The sequence below is a fragment of the Canis aureus genome, chromosome 22 (genome assembly GCF_053574225.1).
Source record: "Canis aureus isolate CA01 chromosome 22, VMU_Caureus_v.1.0, whole genome shotgun sequence".
NCBI classification, from domain to species: Eukaryota; Metazoa; Chordata; class Mammalia; order Carnivora; family Canidae; genus Canis; species Canis aureus.
In genome coordinates, this window is record NC_135632.1 from 4,631,576 (window position 1) to 4,654,853 (window position 23,278).

At 36.1% G+C, this 23,278-nt stretch overlaps 1 long non-coding RNA gene across 8 annotated transcripts in view; it reads left to right on the forward strand.

Moving 5' to 3' along the window:
- LOC144293674 (uncharacterized) overlaps nt 1-23,278 on the forward strand; it is a 213,423-nt gene that overhangs the window by 181,377 nt on the left and 8,768 nt on the right. For 2 of the 8 annotated variants that reach the window (XR_013360901.1, XR_013360907.1), the window contains one exon: nt 5,093-5,575. The exons of the other annotated variants lie outside the window; for them this stretch is intronic. This is a non-coding gene — a long non-coding RNA (uncharacterized LOC144293674). Of the gene's footprint in view, nt 1-5,092; nt 5,576-23,278 lie in introns of those variants that run through there. 8 annotated transcript variants of the gene reach the window in all.

The following is a 23,278-nucleotide window of genomic DNA, read 5'->3' on the forward strand; positions in this document are numbered from 1 at the left end:
TAGAAATAAATAAGTATATGTGAAGTTGAAATAGAACTTTCACATGAGGCTTGTTGTAAATTAGTATCATTTACACTTTTTTAAAAAAGATTTTATTTATTTATTCATGAGAGACAGAGAAAGAGGCAGAGACACAGGCAGAGGGAGAAGCAGGCTCCATGCAGGGAACCTGATGTAGGACTCGATCCCGGGACTCCAGGATCATGCCCTGGGTTGAAGGCAGGCACTAAACCGCTGAGCCACCCAGGGATCCCCTCATTTACACTTCTAAAGTTATTAGAGCTTAAATTGCACAATGACTTTTAAGAGGCCTCATAAAAGGACTGGTAATCAACTGGGATAAAAAGGAAACAAAGGGGGCCCTGGGTGGCTCAGTGGTTGAGCATCTGCCATGGGCTCTCCTGGGATTGAATCCCACATGAGCCTCCCTGCATGGAGCCTGCTTCTCCCTCTGCCTGTGTCTCTGCCTCGCTTTCTGTGTCTAGCATGAATAAGTAAATAAAATCTTTTAAAAAATGAAAAAAAAAAAATAAGACATGGTTCCTAAACTTAAGAAGCTCACAATCTAATGTAAAGTTTTTCCATCCTGGCTGCAAACGACTACTCCCCACCACATAGTTTCCAGAGCCTGCATCCCTAGGATTATGGTTTCCTTGGGGTGGAGCTCTTCATCAGCACTGTGTATTCCCCTGTGATTCTAATGTCCAATCAGAGTTGAAAACCAGCTATCTAGTAGGTAATCATTCATATTAATTTCCAACTAAAGGTGAACAAAAAAGCTTTTTTTCCAAGGAGGGTTAATTTATGAAGTAGAGTAGACTAGAATGTGCTTGATGAACATAATCAACATGGGAGGTGGCGGTCATCCTTAACTCTCAGGACTTCAAAATGGCAATTAATCATCATGAGTGGAGTGTCTGTAATGCTCTTGCTCATGATTTTTTCTGGGTAAACAATGGGTAGCCTTTTAATTATATTTCATTTATTTGAGATTGTTTCCTATATTACATTGTGTACTTGAGAAAGGGATATGAGGGCACAGACTAAGAGGTTTTCTATATTTAGCCTTCCTTGTGAAGTTAGAAATTAATAATAGATGTACAGTGATGATGATAATAAGTAGGTATGTTAATATTTTGGTTATTTTATATGAAGAGTATTGTCCATGTAACAAATATTGGTTGAGCACCTGCTTCATGATCAATATCTTTCTAGACACTGGGAGCACAGAGAACAACCCAGAAGAGATCCTTTCTTAGAGGCCTATAGTCTAATGGGGTAATTCTATTTTGTCAGAATGTCTTGCTTAAAAATATATAATTTCTCTAAGAAGCATATTTTTATAAAAAGTTCGTGTGCATTTCTTTTTTTAATGAGTAGCGTTTTACAATGTTTTTTTTTCAATTTCAAAACAACGCAGATTTGTTTTTGAGGCAGAGTTGGCCATACTTACTAGTTGTTAAAAATAAATAAGTAAAATACAAAGCAAAAAGAGGAAAAATTTAGATTAAAAAATTGCATAATCCCAGAATTAATTGTGGATAATATTTTGGCATATTTTCCAGACATTTTTCTAGAATACACATAAACACACATTTTAGAAGATGAAATCATATCTTTAGGAAGTAGATTAAAACATTTATAATTTAGAGGCACCTGGGTGGCTCATGCAGTTGAGCATCTGCCTTTGGCTCAGGTTGTGATCCCAGGGTCCTGCATTGGGCTCCTTGCTCAGCAGGGAACCTGCTTCTCCTTCACCTGCTGCTATGCCCCCTGCTTATGCTCTTTGGCATTCTGTCTTTCTCTGTCAAATAAGTAAATGAAATCTTTTAAAAAAGACATTTGCAATTTAAAATACATAGTAATCACATTCATATATTTTGGTATAAACAAAGTATATTTAGCTGTTTTAAAAAGAAGAACTTCTAAAATCATATCCCTGTCAGAAGAAATAGAAATTGACCCAGTTAGATTCAAAATGTGGATTCATCTTAAGAATTCATGTAGCAATAAGGGGACTGGAAATATTTCCAACATACAGAATGAGATGGCACTATTGTTTAGGAATTGGACAACTTTTCAGGTTCCAGACTAATTTTATATATTAGGTAACTGTGACTCTTGCTCAGCTTTGGATGCTCTTCTTTAGGGTCTCCTCTTACTGCTCCACCAATGTGACTCAGCTTCACTCACTCCGTTTCCCCACTGGGTATCTTCCTATGTCCCTTGTCACTGTCAACTCAACTATGCTTCCACCTAAACACTTTTACTTATTTTAATACCTTTCATGCAACCTGACTTGCTCTACAGTTACTAGTATCATCCTATTCCTCAGACACACACACACACACACACACACACACGTGTGCATAAATCCTGACGGAAGCATTCCAACACAAGAGACTTGATTACATGTTCATTTGAGCACATTTACATGTTTTCAAGCTTCCCCTGTGATTTGACTGCATTCAAGTTTTCAGCCAGGAGAAGCTAGGACTTTCTAACTTCAATTTCAGCCGATGGAAAAGTAGTACAATACACATTTGGCTGATGAGCTTTCTCTACCATGCTACCCTCATCATCAGAGGTGGGTGGATTCTGCAACATACAGTTTCTAAGTCTTGGTCTTTATTTCTGTCATGTATTTTGACCTTTAAAGGCTGACAAGATGTATGAAAATGATAATTGTGGATCTTTTACAAAAACTAAAGCCAAAAAAAAGAAGAAGAAGAAGAAGAAGAAGAAGAAGAAGAAGAAGGAGAAGAAAGTATGCTGGTGGATGAAATGAAAGTGTGGAGACTGTTTGAGATGCCTTGGAGGAAATGGTCAAGGCATCCGAAGGGACAGATAAGGTGGCGTGGGAGGGGGGAGTTGTGGAAGCCTTTTCATTTCGGCAACTACTGTTTTGTAGCAGCAGCTCCAAGAAATGGCTGGAGGCAAGCCATGATGTCAGGTGACTGCTAGTGTTTGATGTAAGTGACAGTCCTCACATAGGCTGTATCATTGGGCTTTGAGCTACAGAATACTTCTGTCTGGAGGGTACGTGAAGACGTGCAGGGGCACAGATAGTGTTAAGGGAATTCAGTTTCCAGAGCCTCCCGGGGATACACGTCCCTGAAACAGATATGCTTGAATCATGTCAAGATGTTAAGTCAGTTCTCCTTTCTCTCACAATTGTCCTTCTCCTCCTTTACTCCCACTCACACGGAAGCTTTTGTTTTTCCCTTTTAAAAAAGGTTTTATTCTTGCTACTTGAGACGAAGAATGCAGGAGTGGGATGAGGGGCAGAGGGAGGAGGAGCAGACTCCCCACTGAACATGGAGCCCCACTCGGGGCCTGATCCCAGGACCCAGAGGTCATGACCTGTCCTGAAGTCCAATACTGAACTTACTGAGCCACCCAGATGCCCCCTGAAACTTTTGCTAGGATGTAAAAGCCTCCACATCCCAGTTAATAGGAAAACTTAAAAGAACGTTATCTTTAAGTCTTTTAAAACCAAGACACCATTGTATAAGGCTTAGCTTTCCTTTTTTTTAAATGCAGTTATTTTTGTAAGCAGAATTCCAGGATGGCCCCCAAGATTCCCACTCTCTGATACACAGCATTCTGTATAACCCTCCCTCCTGGAGAATGAGTAGGACCTGTGGGTATTATGGGGTAGCCACGCCTAAGATTACATTACTATGTATAAGACTATTTAACAGAGCAAAGGAAGAGATTCTTCTGGGAGGGCTTGTGAAGGCAACATGAAACAAGGAGCCAAGAGTGGTCCCTGGCTAAAGCCAGCAGCCAAGTTTTAAAGCTGCATGAACTGAATCCTGCCCCCCCCCCCAAAAAAAAAACCCAAAAAACCCAAAACCAAAAACAATACCCAAACACCAGGGATCCCTGGGTGGCTCAGCAGTTTCACGCCTGCCTTTGGCCCAGGGCGTGATCCTGGAGTCCTGGGCTCAAGTCCCACATCGGGCTCCCTGCATGGAGCCTGCTTCTCCCTCTGCCTGTGTCTCTGCATCTCTCTCTCTCTCTTTCTATCTCTCTCTCTGTGTCTCTCATGAATAAATAAATGAAATATTAAAAAAAAAACACAACCAAACACCTTGGAAGAGAATCATATATTTCAGGGAATAATGTGGCCCAGCTGACATCTAATGGGATTATAGCAGCATTATGAGACCCTGAGCAGAGACGTAAGCCATGTCGGACTCCTGACCCAAGGAAAACTGTGAGATGATAAATGCACGTGGCTTTAAGCTGCTTCATTTGTGGCAATTTGTTACACAGCACATAAAACTAATGCAATCTCTCGAAAAGTATTTACTGAGCACATACCATATTTCAGATGCTGAGAGATCATCTCTTTCATGACACCTGCCAAAATCTCTACCTTCATAAGATTTACCTTGTGGTGGGTAGAGTAATTGTAAATACATTTATATATAAAACCTCTAGCACATGGGATCCCTGGGTGGCGCAGCGGTTTGGCGCCTGCCTTTGGCCCAGGGCGCGATCCTGGAGACCCGGGATCGAATCCCACATCAGGCTCCCGGTGCATGGAGCCTGCTTCTCCCTCTGCCTGTGTCTCTGCCTCTCTCTCTCTCTCTGTGACTATCATAAATAAATAAAAATTTAAAAAAAATAAAATAAAAAAATAAAACCTCTAGCACATTAGACTGTGATCGCCCTTAGAGAAAAAAAAAATGAAATAGGGAAATAATTTATGGAGGGACAAGGCTGGATAGAGGGAAGTTTCGAAAGGTGAGCATCATATAGAAGGTGTAAGGTCTTGTAAGAAGGAAGGTCACTGGCAATGTTGAAGAGAGAGATTTCTCCAGGCAGAGAGAAGACCAGTGCTCTCAGAGTTGGGTGGTGGGAGGTGGGAGGTGGGAGGTGGGAGGTGGGGGCACACGTGACATATGGTGCAGGGAGGCACAACCAAAGAGCTGGGTGATGAGGTCAGGGAGGAAAAAGGAGACCAGATCCTGCAGAACTTCAGAGGTTGTGGTAAGCTTTTTTGGTTTTATTCCAGGTGACATGGAGAGCCAAAGTATTTTTAAGCAGAGGAGTGATGATGATTTGCCTTTCCTTTTAACAGACTTTGTTGCTGTTGAAATACCATGTGGTATAGTGTGGTGTCGATGAGAATGATGTGGGATAAATCAACAGGAGGCAAGATTGGAAGCAGAGACACCAGCAGTTAAGAGATGGTTATAATAACCCAGCAAGAAGGGATAGTGCCTAGATCAGGGCAGTGGCAGTGCAACGAAGGTATTAAATTAGAATCTTTTCTTTTCGACAAAATTGAGACCAGATATTATTGATAGAGAATCGAAATCTCCTTCCATTCCTTCTACTGATTTTTGTAGAGAAGCTTTCTCAGAAGTGGTATCTCAAAAAAATGAATGTGTAGGATAGAACTGATGTTAAAACCCCCTTCCAGCAATAAGTAATATGTATCCATGGATACATGAACTAATTAAAACCTCAGCTATCTCATTAAGAGATATATTTTTGTATTTAACATTTTAGCAACACTTTAATGTGTTTTCATAATTTGTATGTTAATAATAGTAATAAAATTCAGTACAAAAAAGTGTCTTTGACATATAAAGTCTTACAGATACAGTAATAAAAATTGATTTTTAATTCAGGGGCACCTGGGTGGCTCAGTGGGTTAAGCATCTGCCCTCAGCTCAGATCATGGTCCCGGGGGTCCCGGGATCAAGCCCCATGTTGGGCTCCTTGCTCAGCGGGGAGTCTGCTGCTCCCTCTCCCTCTGTCCTTCCCCACTCTGTCTCTCATGCTCTCTCTCCAATAAATAAATAAAAGCTTTAAAATTTATTTCAGTTTACATACACTTATAGAAAGATTATTTGCAATTCTTTGGTTTGACTTCCATCTAGTTGCCCGTGGAAAACAAAAATGGTCTAGCTATCCCTATAGGCAAATAAAAAGGTAATATAAATATCGTTTATTGTTGATAAATCATCCTCAGCTACACAAGCGCAACTCTTGTGAATACCACTTTAATTAGAAATCAAAGAGAGGGAAGAAAATGGGCATTTGACCCTATAGGAAATATCACTTTGTTATTGCAAGAATATGTTGCATTCATGCCATCTGGCATAGGGATTTGATGAGTTAATTAATCTGGCCTTCTCTTACTTAAGCACTTTGTCTACACAAATCCACCCTCCTCTCCAAAGCAATGTCTGACTCAGACATCGGTAACAGCCCACCCTACAAGCCTTCATGACACTGAGAGGCAGTCTCTGTCTGGAGTGCGAGGCCACAAGATGTGCAAAAGCAGTTCTCTACGCCGTGACAGTGTTGGTACTGAGAACAGATGTTAAGAGCTCTGTGTCATTCTGTGTGAATGTTCAGTGCCAGATCCTGAGCAACAGAGGACCATAGGTGTTTTTTTTTAATGTATTTATATATTATACTTTCATGATATGCAGGGTCCTTCTTGCTCAAGTCTAAGGATTCTATTTCGTTTAAAGGACACATCATTTTTATTTTAAAACCTTAATATTTACAAATGCAAAAAAATATTTTCATCTGTTTACATTTATGATAAAAATCGTACACTTCAACTTAAAATGGAATATAGAATACAAAGTCTGGCAAAATTGTTTTAGGGTTACCAGAGCAAAAAAAAAAAAAAATTGAAAATATCTGGTGCTAATTCAATAGCTTTCCCACTTTTTATACTAAATGTACCTGTGTCTCTAATTCAAATGTATGAAATGAAATTTATTTGGTCCATTTAGTTTCCTTTATACCTCTTTGAGCTTTTTTCTGTCAGGATGGCTTGTGACCTGTGGTTTCACCTATTATTTGACTACCTCTGGTCTAATCAGCTGTGCCTGGGATTTGAGTCGGATGTCTGGGACCTCTCCCAACAATAATGGTCAGAGATTGAGTTCCAAGAGTGTATGTATTAATATAAGCTATGAATTTCAAGTGGGTTTTGTACTACTGTCATCTTTAATTGGGCAGGGACAAATCCTAGGAGACACATATTAGAAAACAAACAATTGCTATCCTAGAAAAGGCCAGAAAAAGATTAGTATTTGATAGATACTACTATTGGATGGCATGATATCAACTCAGAGGAATAAAGTTGAACCCCAAATGATCAACTTTTAAACACTCTCAAGAATAAGAGTGTTTCAACTAATTTTTCAGCAGAACTCTTTTTGAGAGGCGCAAAACAATCCACAGTGAAGTGTATATGGTCTCTGTGGAGTCAGAATGCCTGGGTTCTCAGCCTTGCTTCACCACCAACTACCTATCTGCCCCTGGACAAGTTACTTAGTCTGTATCTCAAATTCCACATCCATATACCAGAAATAATAATAGTAACTTCTTGATAGGACTGTGAGCATTAAGTGAGATAATCGTTGTTAGTTACTTTGAATAGTGTCTGATACATAGTAAAAACTTGAGAAATGCTAGCTAGTACTATAAGTAAAAAGCTTACTGGAGCCATTAAATATTTTGAATGTAACATATAAGATAGTGTAATTCTCAGTCTGCATTAATGGAGGGATGGAGAAGCGTTGGTAATATGCACAACCAGAAATTGAATAAAAGATGCATTAGCTCATCTTTCCATGATTTCTGGAAATTTTCATCAATTTTTAAAAAAATACTTTTCTCTTTTGTACTGTTTCCTTTTTTACGAGCATTTCTTTTATGACACAGAAAGCAATAAACATCAAAAAGCAATTCATTACTAAAACTGAAATGCTTCTCTCATTTGCCAATACTACCACTAACTCTTTCATACTCCCATGAATCCTCTGAAATTATATACATTTAAAAATGAATGGTAGATTCATTCCTATTCCATGATCACTTAATATGCATATGGACGCCCTTTTGAGGAGGAAAACAGTGAAAGATCTGTAAAATACAACCAAGCGATTCTAGAATTTAAATTCAAAGTGAAAAGACGAGCATTCTGTGGTAAAGTAATACTAAAACCAACAAGAGTTCCTTTATTAGCAATAATTTCCAAGAGCTTCTTGGTAGAATGATTACGCAGTAGTCTTGTTTTATGATCTAAAGAGGGGAATGAGGATATTTCAGTCCTGCTAAGTTGTTATTTTAATTTTAGAAAAGCAAAAATCCCTCATATTTCCAAACCACAGAGAATATCAGACATGTGTGTGCATAGACACACTTTTAAAAGCCATGCCACAAATTACTTTCAACTGTAAAATTCAAGAAACAACCACTGGATCTAAAAAAAAAAAAAAAAAATCCATATGAGTAAGAAGGAAAATTAGATTTGGAAATCCCAGCTGGAATTTTAGCAACTTGAGAGTCACTATACTCCTTTTTTGGGCACTGGGCTTATAAATATAGATGCTGAATACATTCTTTCTATGGAAAAAAAGTTTTTTTCATCAAATTATTATATTTCAGATAGACATCACATTCTAGTTTTCAGTTAGAAGTCCTTTTTAAGGTAGATGAATAATTATTCTCATTTAGTAAATGTGCAGAAAGACATAAGAGAGAATTGAAATGTCCTGATGTAACATGACACATTTTATTAAAATGCTGTGTCAGAATTTAGAATAACTAGATATGGCCCTGATCTTTGAACAAAAGAGAATTTACTTCTTACTAGTGGTATAAGTTTCTTAAAATATACATCATGCCAAAGCTCCAAGGCTGTGGTTTCACAACAGATTGGAAACAGAGGCCCACAATGTATCAGAGTAGCTGAATCCTAATAGAGAAGTGGAACGCAGGCTGCCTGGGCTCAAAATCCTGACTGTACCCCATTCTAGATAAGCGAGGTCTTGAAACTCTCCAGTATGAATGCACACAGCTAATTGGATGCTGTATGACCAAAGGTCTAGAGAAGGGGTTGGCAAACTATGGCTGTGGGTCATACCTGGCCCATTGTCTGTTTTTGTAAATGAAGTTTTATTGGAACATAGCCATTGCCACCATTTGCATGTTGTCTATGGCTGCTTTTGTGTTATAATGACAGAGCTAAGGTGTATGGCTTGTAAAGCCTAAAATGGTTACTATCTGGCGTGTGCAGAAAAAGTCTGATGACCTCCCTCCACCCCCCAACCAAAGGAGGTTTTACTTCCTGTGCCTTTGGTTTAGTCCTAACACAGGGCTGGATAGAGGCTGGAACAAGGAACCAAGCAAGCCAATGGTGTTCTCAGCTTCTTAATAACATAAATATTTCAGGAAAGGATATCGTATTATTACTTACATCTCATCTCATCTCATCTCATTTCATCTCATCTCATCTCATCTCATATTGCAATGTGTTAGCATTTAGTATAACACGGAAGAGGTGAGATGACTGGTGAAGTCATTGCATGTGTATGTGTGTGTGTGTGAGTGTGTGTGTGTACATGCTATTTACATGTGGAGGGGAGCAGTCTGTAGGTGGGGAACTGTATGTTGTGGAGTTGTTGAGAGGAATGCTTAGAAACAGAAGGAGCAAGGGAGATTGGGTTGTTGGAGATAGACTTTTCCTCTTCTACAGTATTGCTTCATGTTGACCCAATCCACTAAGTTTTAAACATAGTTCGGTTTTGGAGGCAACTCCCCATCCTCTTCGTATGCCAACTGAAATTTTCTGTGTAGCATAGAAGAGAAGCAAAGATTCAGAAATTAGTCCTCCTAATTAATTCAGTCAATGGACAGTTTATACTGATAAAATAGGAGTATTTCTTACCAATTTTATTTTAAAAAGAATGATAAAAACATGCTCAGAGGAAAAAAACCGCGGTTCTAAAAACAAGTGTGTTTATTAAAAAATTTAAAAATACTGTCTGCAAAATTCTAGGAACACAAATTATAAAAGCCTCCTTTTAAAAAATTCTGAATGTTTTCTCGTTTCAAATAAATAATCAAGATCTTATAAAATGAGAAGGCTTTGGCATTTTAAGCATATTAAAGGTGAACAAAAAAAAAAAATCAACATCTACAGAGATGTAAGCCTACCTCCATATCGAAAGGAAGAGCTGCCAAGCATTGTTTTCTTTTGATTTGCAGAAAAATTAAATTGAAAGTAGTTTGGGAGACTAATTTCAGTCTAACTGTTTAAATTTATTTAACCTTTTGTCTGCTAGCAAAACATACACATATGCTAAATCCATAGAGTTGCTTTTGCCACCAGAATTATCAACAGGAAGGTTTGACTTTTCAACACTGTTTTTTTTTTTTTTTTCACATTTTGTATGTTAATGTGCCCTTTAATTCTTTCCAATTTTCATTGACAGAGGAATACATTTGTTTTAGAAAGAGACTTAGCCTAACTTGAAATCCCTCTAAAATAATTTCCCCAAATTAGCTAATTTAGGAAGAGATGTGAAGGGTACTATTACATCAACTTCCAAGATGATTGCTTTAGTAAAAAGCAAATTAAAGGTGATCAAGTGTAAGTTTATTGCCTTTTTTAAAACTTATGTTTGTTCCATTTTGTATACAACAAAGGATGAAAATTCTGCTTTAGGATTTAAATCATCTCTAGTTGAATGTTTTTCATTATAAACTGGGAAAAGAAGTAATTGTAAGAACATTTACCTGCAGCAGTAACTTCAGACAGTCTCAACCATCAGTAATATCCCTGAAAACTAAGAATAAATAGTGATGCAAGCTATAATAGCAAAGTGCATTGTCTACAATAGCTACAATGAGGAGAGTATCCAGAAATTACAAAAGAAATCCTAAAAACTGGTAATCAATAGGAAAAGGAAATAAAATCAATAGATTTTTTTCAGCGAGCAGAGATTTAGAGAAGCCAACACACTGAACAAGAACCCAAATAACAATGGAACATTTCAGATGATATCCATCCTTACCAATAATCAAAAAAATGTGAATTTAAACCTCAAGATACTATTTCATACCCCTCAAATGGTTTGTAATGTTTTATTTATTGCAGTGTGAAAGTAACTTATGCTTGTGGTGAGGATATACAGGTAGTTACTTTGGAAAGTATCTGGGCAATTTCTAATGAAGATAAAAATGTACAAACTAGATGGCCACCCCTGAGTATAAACTAGAGGCCCCTTGGGCAAATGCGCCAGAGATAGGTCTTAGTGTGTACATGGCAGCCTTATATGAATATATGAGCAAATTATTGGAAACAAGCAGATGTCCAACAGCAGGGAATAGGAAATTACATGATGAAATATTTACACTTTTGTGTACTACATAGCAGTGTGAAATGAATGAATTAGATCTATAGAGATCAAATCAAGAGCTCTCCAAAACAATATTGAGTTTGAAAAGTAAGTTGCATAAAGATATATGCCTGTCTGAGTACAGAACAGGGAACAGAATTTTGAAGGACTAAATTTAAGTAAATACATAAAAAATAATATTTACTAGTAGTAGCCATTTGATTTTTATTTTATTTTATTTTTTAGTAGTCATTTTATTTTAACAATCCTGAAGTAAATATGGCAAATTTTAACTTTTTAAATGCTGGGTGGTAGATACTCAAATATCTATTAGTGTTATTTTTTTTGTAATTATGTATATTAGAAATAATTTCCAAAGGAAAATGCAACATACTCTGAAAGGATAATTTAAAATGTTAAAATGTTTTTTCGAGGAAAAATGCAAGTCTCCAGTTGGGTCCTATTTATTTTTACTATTAATAAATTTAAGAAGCTTGTTTATATGGTTAAGATTCCTTGTTATACAGCAAGAGCACATCATTGTGCAGTATTGTGTCTATTACTTAGGCTATTTGATAAAAATAGATATTACAAGGTTCCATCTCATAGCCAGGGAATCACAGTCATCATGGAACAACCTGGAAATCTGTATCATTAACAGGGTCTTTGACCAATTTTGAAATTAAACCAAGTTCAGGAAACCCTATTTGATTAAAAAGGGTTGAGAAGGCAAAAACTAACTAGTTGAAAGACAGTAAGTAGGCAGTAGTACAGGAGAAATGTCTGCCTGAACCTTGAATGGGAAACTAAAACTTTGGAGTCTACATGGTAAACAGACATCCAGTCTGGGCACAATTAGTGTTGTAGCAAACAAGCCTATGTCCCTGCATGGTACCTGAGGAAGTCTTTGAATTAGAGCAAAGTACTGTAAATCGTGCTCCTAATGGTGACCCTGAGTAATTCAGAGGAAATTCTCTTAAAGGAAAGAAAAAGCTAATATATTTCATAAGGAATTCCATAGAATTGTTTTAAAACATTTGTACATAGGGAGCCTGGGTGGCTTAGCGGTTGAGCATCAGTCTTTGGCTTGGGGTGTGATCCTGGAGTCCCGAGATCAAGTCCCAGGATTGAGTCCCGCATCAGGCTCCCTGCATGGAGCCTGCTCCTCCCTCTCTCTGTGTCTCTGCCTCTTTCTCTGTGTCTCTCATGAATAAACAAATAAAATCTTAAAAAAATCAAACATTTGTACATAAAAGTCCTTCTATTGCCCTCAGAGTAGTTGTATTCTGGATGTCTTCGAGAATCCACAAAAGGCCGTAAATGGCTAGAGACAGTTTTTCTGAAAACTCAGACTGTGCTTCCGTGAGGATCTGGCCCCTGAGTTGTGAAATAGACCATGGAGAACATCCACTTTGGGGTAGTGAATGGACTCAGATTTAGCATATAATAATATTAATAAAGTAAAGAACAGATATTTGAGTGATTGCAATGTGCAAAACACTATGATAGGTGTTCTCTTGTTTTTCTATTCAAAGAGCTTGTTCTTTGTTTCTGCCACCTAGAGGGCTCCTGTGATAAATATAGATGTCATACCACTCCCATCTCACACAGCCTCCTTGACAACACACTTGCACAGCTACTCAGAACAATGTAGAAAAATGAAGGCATAAATAAATAAAACAAACACCCCCAAATCCAACATCCAAGCTAAATGTCTAAAATATCTCTGTCTTGCCATTATAACACAACTGGCTGGCATGCATCAGCACATGATACTAATTCCTACCTCGCCACTAATTGAGCCCAGCATAATCCAGAGTGGAGACATACACGTTGGGAAAAATTTATGTGCACAGATCTCTGTTCATTCTGAGAACTTGAGACTTTGAATTAGATTTCCATCACAAGGTAACAAGTTGCTTGTTTCCATTGCTCTTCATGTTAGAATTAATATATAATCCATTAAGTGTGTGTATATCTTTTTTTTCACTCCTGCTATGAATTAAAAATAAAAATAATTTTGAATCACAAGCATGTGGAAGTCCTGAAGTACAATTATGTACTTATTAGTTAAGAAAGCAGTGGCTCAGGCCGAGAAAATTGAGGCTGGAAGCATGGTCCAAGTTAATTTAAGGGAAACACTTCCTCTAAGTCTGAATTTTATAGGTTCTTCTTTTCAGCCAGGCCTTTTTAATTTTCTTCCAATGGGTTGCTTTATTATTCTGAATATATTTTTTATCTATATCCCTAAGCTGGCATTGATTTGATGACCATCTTGGATATTCTTCATTCATGCCCAAAAGTGCTTCAATATAGTTGATGTATAGACCAATTTGAGAAGCTTCCTCTTGACCATGTCATGGATCTGGTTTTCAGTCACTCACTCATATAACTAACTCATAGTACTAATGCCCTTTCGACTAGATAAGACATACTCATATCAACAGGGTAAGCCAAATGACAATTTTTTAAAGATGTATTTATTTATTTTTGAGAGAAAGAGAGAGGATGAGCACGAGTGGAGGGAGGGGCAGAAGGAGAAGCAGACTCCCCACTGAGCAGGGAGCCTGACAGGGGGGCTTGATCCCAGGACTCTGGGATCATGACCTGAGGTGAAGGAAGACTCTTAACCGACTGAGACATCTGGGTGCCCATCCAAATGACAAACATTTTATTAATCCTATTCATGGTATCTGAATTCTAAAATCAAGCTTAATTCAGCATCATTAACTAGACCAGGGAATAAAAACATGAGTGTGATTTCTCTTTATTAGACCTACTTTCCTAGAGCTATCTGGTTTACCGGACCATTTCTAGCTGACAGAGAAAAGCAGCCCCTCACCCTCAGGAGTTGGCCTGACACTATCAGCAAGGCCTTGGTGTTGCTATGACTTGGCCCGGTACTCACAGCTAGGTCTTGGCATTCTCTCATTGGAGACAGTTCCAGAGAGCATCAACATCAGGCAGGCCATTCTGTGACGATGCTGGGTGAAAACCAAACAAAACAAAGGACTACTCTGTGATCATGTCTAAACACAGGCAAAGTGTGAATTCTGTCCTAACTACAAAAATGAGCGAACATTCTCTTCTTCTGGCTGATAGGAATGGTTGCTGCTTTTTTATTAATCACAACGTTTAGCCTCACTCTAGTTTGCCTTCTTGGGAGGTAAATTCTTTTAGTGGTGTCCTATTATTGATATCTGATTGTAAAATTGTTTCCACTTTTTGATAAAACCCAATCAGTAGCAAATCTCCACTATCTTGGAATATCCCCCAGGTTACCCAACCAAAGATCAACTCCTATAATAAATTCTCTAAACACTGTTTTTCTGAGATGCCCACAGTTTCTCCTTTTCTGCAACAATACACTCAACTTGTCTCTTCCTGTGGTCTTTGGCTAGAGGACATTGGCACAATTCTTAGTCTCTCCAGTTTAGTGAACCAGAACATTTACTCACTATGCCTTATTTCTTTCTTGCCCTCCTGATTTTATCTACACCTGATTCTAGCACTGCCTTAGCCATAGATCATCTCTTAAATCTTTTAACTGCTTTGATTTCTCTCCAAACTTGACTCCACTTGTATCCAACCTCTACTGACTCTTTTATTATGACCCTAAACTATCAGCTTAATTTCCCTGTTCGTTTTTCTATATATGTCAGACATCTAGAAAAGTTTCAATGTGGGTTAAATAAAGATTATTTCTATGAGTAGTTAAGATAGACTAGGCAACTTCTAACCTCTTTTCCGATTCTTAGCCTGGATATGTCTCTGAGCCTCACTTAATTGTACCCACAAATATACATAATCTCATGGCCAAACTAATGAAAATAAAGGAGGCCAAATTGCATTTACTTTTTTAAGTGGTGAAGAGGGAGAAACTTCTGCTAATTTCATTTGGAGCTCATGTAGCTAGCTATGTGGAAAGAGCATGATTTTATCTAAGTAAAAACTCTCTACTCACCGTGATTAGGTTTCATCCATCCTTTTTGACTGGCTCATACTTACAGATTTTCATTAATTTGCTACTTTTACCTTAAATTTTGGTGTTCTGGAAGGCATTACTACAAAAGAAAGGGAATATATGTGATGCATGCATATATGATAAAAGTTTTGCTCACAGTAATACATAAGCTGTCATCTGCAGATTGCTAAATTAAGAAAAAATGGTTGTAAAGATACAGGAGATGTGTCTTCTTGTCCCAGCTCTATCACTGAGTTGATTAAATGGCTCTAATTTTTAGTTTTCTCATTTTTCAAATGAGATAATCTGGCAAGATTTCTAAATTGCTCTAATTTTACTTAACAAATATTCTATAAACATAAATTCGGCTGTTCTTAGCCATGTACAACTGTCCAAAAATTGCATAACTAACTGCTAGGAAAATTAGGGTTAGTTAATGGCATATATCCCTTTCAATTTATTTGTATATGACTCAATATTTGGTAAGTGTTCTTTTGGTAATACCTCTCCCCAAGGTTGAGAGCTGCAGATAAATATGCATCCAGCAAACAGTGGACTAGGACATTTTAAGGATTTGCTTAAAGTCCAAATGATAGAATAGTGTTTATAATTAGGTATCTTGTTTCCTAATCTGTTTATTTTTTCCCATCTATATTTAGATACTTTGTTGTCCTTAAAATGTGCATTATAAATGTGTGTGTGTGTGTGTGTGTGTGTGTGTGTGTGTGTGTGTGGTGGGGGTTCCTTCCCATTATAAATTCCTGTGGAAAATAGAAATATGCTTCTGGGAAATCAACTATAGTGAAAATACAAAATCAGATCCTGAGAAACAATCTAGTCTGCCAATTTTAGTTTATAGGAGGAGAGTGAAGGAATTGCTTAGAGGGCTGGGACAGCTTAGTTGCTTTGCAAAGCTCTTAAGAAAGGTCAGATAGGCCTCTCCAATGATTTAGGATTAAGTGGAGACACAAAGAATCCCCATAGAATTTTTCTCACTTCAATTAGGATATAAATTATAGAAGTTGAGTCACAGCAAAAATCTCGTCATGTGTTCCATGCCCTTTTCTCTAGGATCCCCTGAAGGTCTGACCAAGACTGAAGAAAATTAAATTAGTTAGTGAAAATTAAAACAGAGCAAAACAACAGAAAACTTGGGGCATCTTGATAAGTATCCTTGTTTTTAATAAGAAATACTACCCAGTTCCTATTGTTTAAATATTTTAAAAGTAAGAATATGAAACGAGACTCCTGGGAAATTAAGCAGATCAGCTGAATGAGATACTGTACATTCTGTAGTTCTCCTGATTTCTCTAAAACTAATTGTTAAATTTTCTATAGCAGCATCTTTTTAGTGATGTATGCAGGAAGTAGAAACAGTAAGAGAGGTGAAAGTAAAGGAGCAGAAAAAGAGAAAATATAACAACCAATTTAAAAATGAAATATGGAACATCAGGATAATAGAATTCTGCTGCATCTCAGTTTGACAACTTAGATGAAAATGGGTCAAGTCTGGGTTGGCTGGGTGGCATAGTCAGTTAAGCATCCTAGTCTTGGTTTTGACTCAGGTTATGATCTCAGGGTCATGAGATCAAGCCCCATGTTGGGCTTCACATGGGCGTAGAGCTGCTTAATATTCTCTCTCCCTCTTCTTCTCCCTTTGCCCCTCCTACTTGTGTTCTATTTCTCTTTCTCTAAAATAAATAAATAAATCTTAGAGAAAAAAAAAAAAGAAAAAGAAAATGGATCAAGTCCTCAAAAATGCAAACTACCACAACTCATTCAATATAAAATAGATCATTTGGATAATTCTATAGCTAATAGGGAAATTGAGTTCAGAATTTTAAAACTTCTCATAAAAAAATATCCAGGCCCAAGAGGTTTTTGGAGAGAATTGTACTGAATGTTTCATGAATAATTAATATCAGTTCTACTCAATCTCTTCAACAAAACAGAATAAGATGGAGCAGTTTTCAAATCATTTTATGAAGCTAATATTATCCTGATACCAAGACCAGATGAAGACAACACAAAGATAGAAAATTATAGGCTGAATATTCTCATGAATGTAAATGCAAAAATCCTTTACAAAATGTTAGCAAATAAGATACAGCAATATGCAAAAGAGAATTATACACCATGACTGGGTGGAGTTAATTCTAGAGATGCAAGGTTGCTTCAATATTTGAAACTTAATGTAATCTATCATATGAACATGCTAAGGAAGAAAAGAAAGTGCATGATTATATCAATCAATGTAGAAAATGCATATGACAAAATTCAGCATTCATTCAGGGTAAAAACTTGGAAAGATAGGAATAGATAGGAAAGATAGGCTTGACTTGATAAAGAGCATCTATAAAAAAATCCTACAGCTAATTTATTTTTATATTTATGTATTTTTTATTTATATATTTATATTTAATGATAAAAATTCAGTCCTTTCTCCTTAAGATCAGGATCAAAATAATAATGCCCATTCTCACTGCTCTTCTTCAAAAGTACTACAGGTTCTAGCCAGGGTAATTCAGCAATAAAATGGGGAAAAAAATCATGTAGATCAGAAATGAAGAAATAAAAATTATTCCTATTTGCAGATGACATAATTTTGTCTATGTAGAAAATTCTAAGAAATCAACCAAAAAAACCTCTTAGAACTAATAATTAGTTCAATAATGGCATAGACCACATGATCCATAAATAAAAATCAATCACATTTGTGTATATACTAGCAATGATCACATGGAAACTGAAATTGAATATACAATACCATTTACAAAAAAAAATGATAATATTTAGGTATATATCTAACAAAACATGTACAAGACTTATATGATGGAAATACACAATGCTGGTGAAAGAAACCAAAGATTAAAGAAATGGAGAGGCATACCATGTTCACAGATTAGAAGACTCAGTGTAGTAAAAGGTCAATTTTTACTTGATACACAGTATCAGATTGATACAGGTTTAGCACAATTTCTATCAAAATTCAGGAACTTTTTTGTATATATAAAAAAGGTTATTATAAAACTCATATGAAAAAGTGAAGTGACAAGAATAGCTAAAACAATTTTTGAAAAAGATGAATAAAGTAAAAAGGATTAATCTAATGAATATCAATGCATACTATACAGCAACAATAATCAAGCCTGTATGGTGGTAATAGAAGTATAGAAATATAGATCAACAGAACAGTGCAGAGAATCCATAAAACCCACAAAAATATGCTCAGGTAATATTTGACAAAGGTGCAAATACAATTCAATGAAGGAGACAGCTTTTTCAACAGATAGTACTGGAACAATTGGGCATACATAGGCCAAAAAATAAACCTTGATATAAATCATGTACTTTCTCTACAAAAAATAACTCAAAATGGGTCATGGACTTAAATGTAAAATGTAAAACTATAAAACTTTTAAGAAAAGGGGAGAAAAATCTTCAGGGTCAGAGCTCGGCAAAGAGTTCTTAGACTTGACAACAGAAACATGACCCCTTAAAGGAAAAAAAAAAGATAAATTAGACTTCATCAGCACATTTATTTTTCAAATTGCTTTATGAAAGATACTATGAAGGGAATGAAAGGTAAGCTATCTACTTGGAGAACATATTTGCAAACCACATATTTGACAAAGGATTAGTATCTGGAATATATAAAGAACTCTTAAAACTCAACAGTAAAAAAAAAGCAAACAATTCAGTTAGGGCATGAGCAAAAGATACAAAGAGACATTTCATGGAAGAAAATAAACAGATGGCAAAAACCACGTGAAAAGTTGTCCAAGTTCATTAGCAATTAGAGAAATGAGAAGTAAAATCACATACCGATCAGAATGGCTGAAATAAAAAAAGTGACTCACTAAATGCTATTGAGGATACAGAGAAACCAGATCACTTATTACACTGATGATGGGAATGTAAAATGATACATCCACTCTGGAGAGCTCTCCAGCAGTTTCTTACAAATTAAACCTGCAAATGTCATAAAACTCAGCAATCACACTCCTGGGCATTTATCTCAAAGAAATTAAGACTTATGTTTAAAGTCTTATGTACAAAATTCTTTATGTACAAAATCCTGTACGTAAATGTTTATAATAGCTTTATTTGGAATAGTCCAACCTGGATACAACCCAGCTGTCCTTCGGTTAAAGAACTGTGGCCTGGGGCACCTGGATGGCTCGGTCAGTTGGCCATGGGCTCTTGGATTTGATTTAGGTTATAATCAGGGTCATCAGATCCAGCTCCGTGTCAGGCTTCATGCTCAGAGGGGAGTCTGCTGGAGATTCTCTCCCTCCTCCCCCTGCCCCAAATCGTGCACACACTCTCTCTCTCTGAAATAAATTAATTAATTGGAAAAAAACAAACAAACAAACCTGTAACCTATCCATATCATGGAATACTACTCAGAGATATAAAATGAATAAACTATTGCTATATGCAACAATCTAGATGAACCCCAGAGAATCATGCTAAGGGAAAACAAAAATATCTAAAGGTTACAGAGTGGATGATTCCATTTATATGATTTATATGATTTTTGAAGTAAGAATTAGAAATGGAGAAGAAATTAGTGACTGTCAGGTGTTAAGAATAGCACAGTGAGAGTAGGAAGGAATTGGGCTTGGCTATGGAGAATAATATGAGGAGTCCTTGTGATGGAAATAGAGGAGGAAGGAACAGTATTTTTCTTAACTGCAAAAATGTCAGCTTCTTGTTTATAATCTTTAACAATAATTTGGTAAGATGTTATCTTTGAGAGAAAACTGGATAAAGAATATATGGGATATCTCTGTATTACTTTGTACCCGGCAAGTAAACCTTCCATTTGTCAAAATAAAATGCTTAATTAAAAATGAACAAAACAAATTTAGTAATTTTAGTAAGTTTCTCCTTGTCTTCAACAGAAACAACTAGTTTACATATTTCAAAAGTTAAGAATGTTAAACAACACTCCTAGAAAATCAAGCAAAGCATCATCTGAATCAGATATTGTATGTTCTAAGTTTTTCTGCTTTCCTCTGAAATTGTTTGTCAAATTGTTTATAACAACATCTTTTTAGAGTTGGAGGAGGGAATAGAAACAAGTTTCAGTTCTTTCCAATAGCCTTTAATTAACCTAATTTCAATAATTTTAAAAATCATTTTTCCTCCAAACATCAGACTCCCATATTAAAGAGAGTAAAAATTCCTTTTATTTTATTTTAATTTCAGAATAAACATGCTTTTCATAGTAAACTTAGAAAGTAGTAAAAAGCATAAAGAAGAATTTTTTTAAATACCCATAACCTTGTTTAGTATTTTGTCTTATTTTCTTCCTACCATGAATTTTTTATGTAGTTAAAATCATGCTGTGCATAGAATCTTCTAGCTTTGTTTTTTATTCAGAATTATATAATAAATATTTTAATGTTTGTGTAATATTATCATATGCTTTTCTTACAGTTTACTTAGCCATTTTCCTAATTTAACACAAATGATGTTTAAATTTTTTCACCATTATAAATAATTCAGTTGAAACACTTTTCTACATAAATAACTCGTTAAGGTTATTTCTTTATTTTCTTTCCAGATTTTAGCAGTGAAATTAATGGGTCAAAGTATATGACTGTTTTAAGGTTCTTGGGCTACATTACTGTTCGCCTTAGTCAAATTCCTCTTTACAATACCCAAAAGTTGTTGATAGCATTTATGGAAAGATTTTTTAAAAATATTTTCTCAGGAAACAGGAAAATTATCCGGGATGATCCCATTTCCTATTATTTGATTATCTCAGGATCTGTGTACCCTATTTTTTGTTCAGAATAAGAGATTTAAAAAAAAAGAATAAGAGATTTTTTTTCATTAAAAAGAGAAAAAAATGACCTTTGGAGATTGTACTGGGTGGAGACTATGTGAACAGATATACACCATCCACTTAAACTCTTTTGTAGTGTACTTTTCTGCACTGCAGAGGCTGGGAAACTAAAAAGTATGATTTATTTCCAAGATTCTCTTGCATCTTTGGTTGTGGATTGCTTTAGGGCCGAATTTAGAAGGTGGAAATGCAATGGAAGCCATCTTCCTATTGCTAGCCTGCATGGTCATGGAGATGTTGCATTATTTCTTCAGCAGCCTTCTAGTGCTGTGTCCCTCCCTTCCTGTTTGCTGAAAGGACTTTGTGGCAGCAAGAGCTTCTTGATGATTATCCTGCAGCCACACAGTATGTTTTGAAGTCTATGGTGTTAGCTGTAGCCTCCTGGTTACCAGAGTTGAATGTATGTTCGACCGTAAAGAAAGCCTCAAAATTACAGAGGACTGCAATCATTCAGTCTGTTCTCAGAGTAAAGCAGAATTAAGTTACAAATCAATATCAAAGAGACAACTTGAAATCTTCAATTGCATTAAACTAAGTAACATACTAGTAAATATTCCATGGCTCAAGAAGTTATAATGCATGTTAGTTATTTTATTTCTTAAAAGTACTGTATGTATCCTATACTGAAGTTCATTCTCCAGCAGTCTCTTTTTCTGAAGAATTCATTTTGAATGGGGAGACAGTTTAAGTCAGACATATTGTACCTATTAAAGTAAGGTGTGTAACAAGTTAAACATTGAATTTCTTGCTTACTGAAAAGGAGCTGAATAAAATTTTGACTCCTTGAAGTAGTTTCAGATTGGAAAAAAAAAATATTTTGAATTAAATTATTCTGAGGACATGGAATCAAAATTTATGGAATGTAACTAAAGTGATGCTCAGAGAAAACTTTAAAAGAAATAAAAGTATGAGAGAATAAGAATGACTGAATATTAACTGTCTAAGCTTCCCTCACACATCCCTAGAAAAAGAACAGAGAATCAAACCCAAAGAGAGTCAAAAGAAAGAATGAGGTGCAGAAACCAATAAAACAGAAAACAAATATACCATAAAAACAATCAACAAAGCAAAACCTTCATAAACCTTTAATAAGATTGATCAAAAAAAAGAAAAAGGGAGTGCCTTGGTGGTTTAGTCAGTTAAGCATCCAACTCTTGATTTCAGCTCAGGTCGTGATTTCAGGGTGTTGAGATCGAGCCCTGTATTGGGCTCTGTGCTGGGTAGTGGAGCCTGTTTAAGATTTTCTCTCTCCCCCTCTGTGCTTTTCCTGCCCCCTTGTGCCTGTGCATGCTCTTTCTCTAAAAAAAAAAAAAAAAAAAAAGAAAAGAAAAGAAAAAGAGAGAGAAAGAAAGAAAAGGAAAGGAAAAAGAAACCAATAGCAATATCAGAAAAAGGGGGAACAAAACTGAACCCTCTACAGATTTTAAAAGAAAGGAAGAAGAAATTATAGATACTATTACAAGGATAAATTTGACAATTGTATAAAATGAACGAGTTTTTTGAAAATCAAATCTTATCAAAACTGCCAAAAAACATTTAAACGTTAATAGTCATATTTACTAAAAAAATTGGAGCTACTATTTAAAAAACAAACCCATAATGAAAATGCCAGGCGCTAGATGTCTTAACTGGTAAATTTGTCCAGATGTTGAAGAAAGAAATACTGGAAGCCTGTCCAAATTCTTCCAGAAAATGCAAACAGAAAAAATATTTCCCAACTCATTTTGTTAGGCTGGACAAATCTTGATACTGAAATCTGACAAAAGATTTTACAAGAAAAAGAATTATAGAACAACCTCTCTCATTAGTATTAGTGCGAAAGTTCTAAATAAAGTACTAGCGTCGGCAGACAGTTCTCCATGAGTCTTTCATGTTCGTGCACACCATATAACAGAAATACTAGGAAGTTTTGTTCTGAATCACCTTTTTGGGAATTCTTGTATAACAAATAGCCTTGGAAGATAGATGTGGTGTCTTTCTTGAGCAAAGGGCATATTTCCTTACAGCTTGGGAAGATAGAAATACTCTGTCTCTCTAAGTTTTATTTAAAAAAGACCCTTGTCCCCCTTGCATTTGAGCCTTTCAGATGGAAGGAATAAAGTAGGCAAATAGAGGATAATTGGAAAAAAGATGAAATTGTAGCTACTAGAATGGAGCAAAATCAATTTTGGCCAGTGGTGGAAGAACAATGCTGGGGCAAGAATATCTTAGGTTCTGGGAAGAAGGGGATAGGAAGGGACAATAGTGGTCTTTTTACTTTTCAAAGATTCCCCTGGTGTTCTTCCCTTA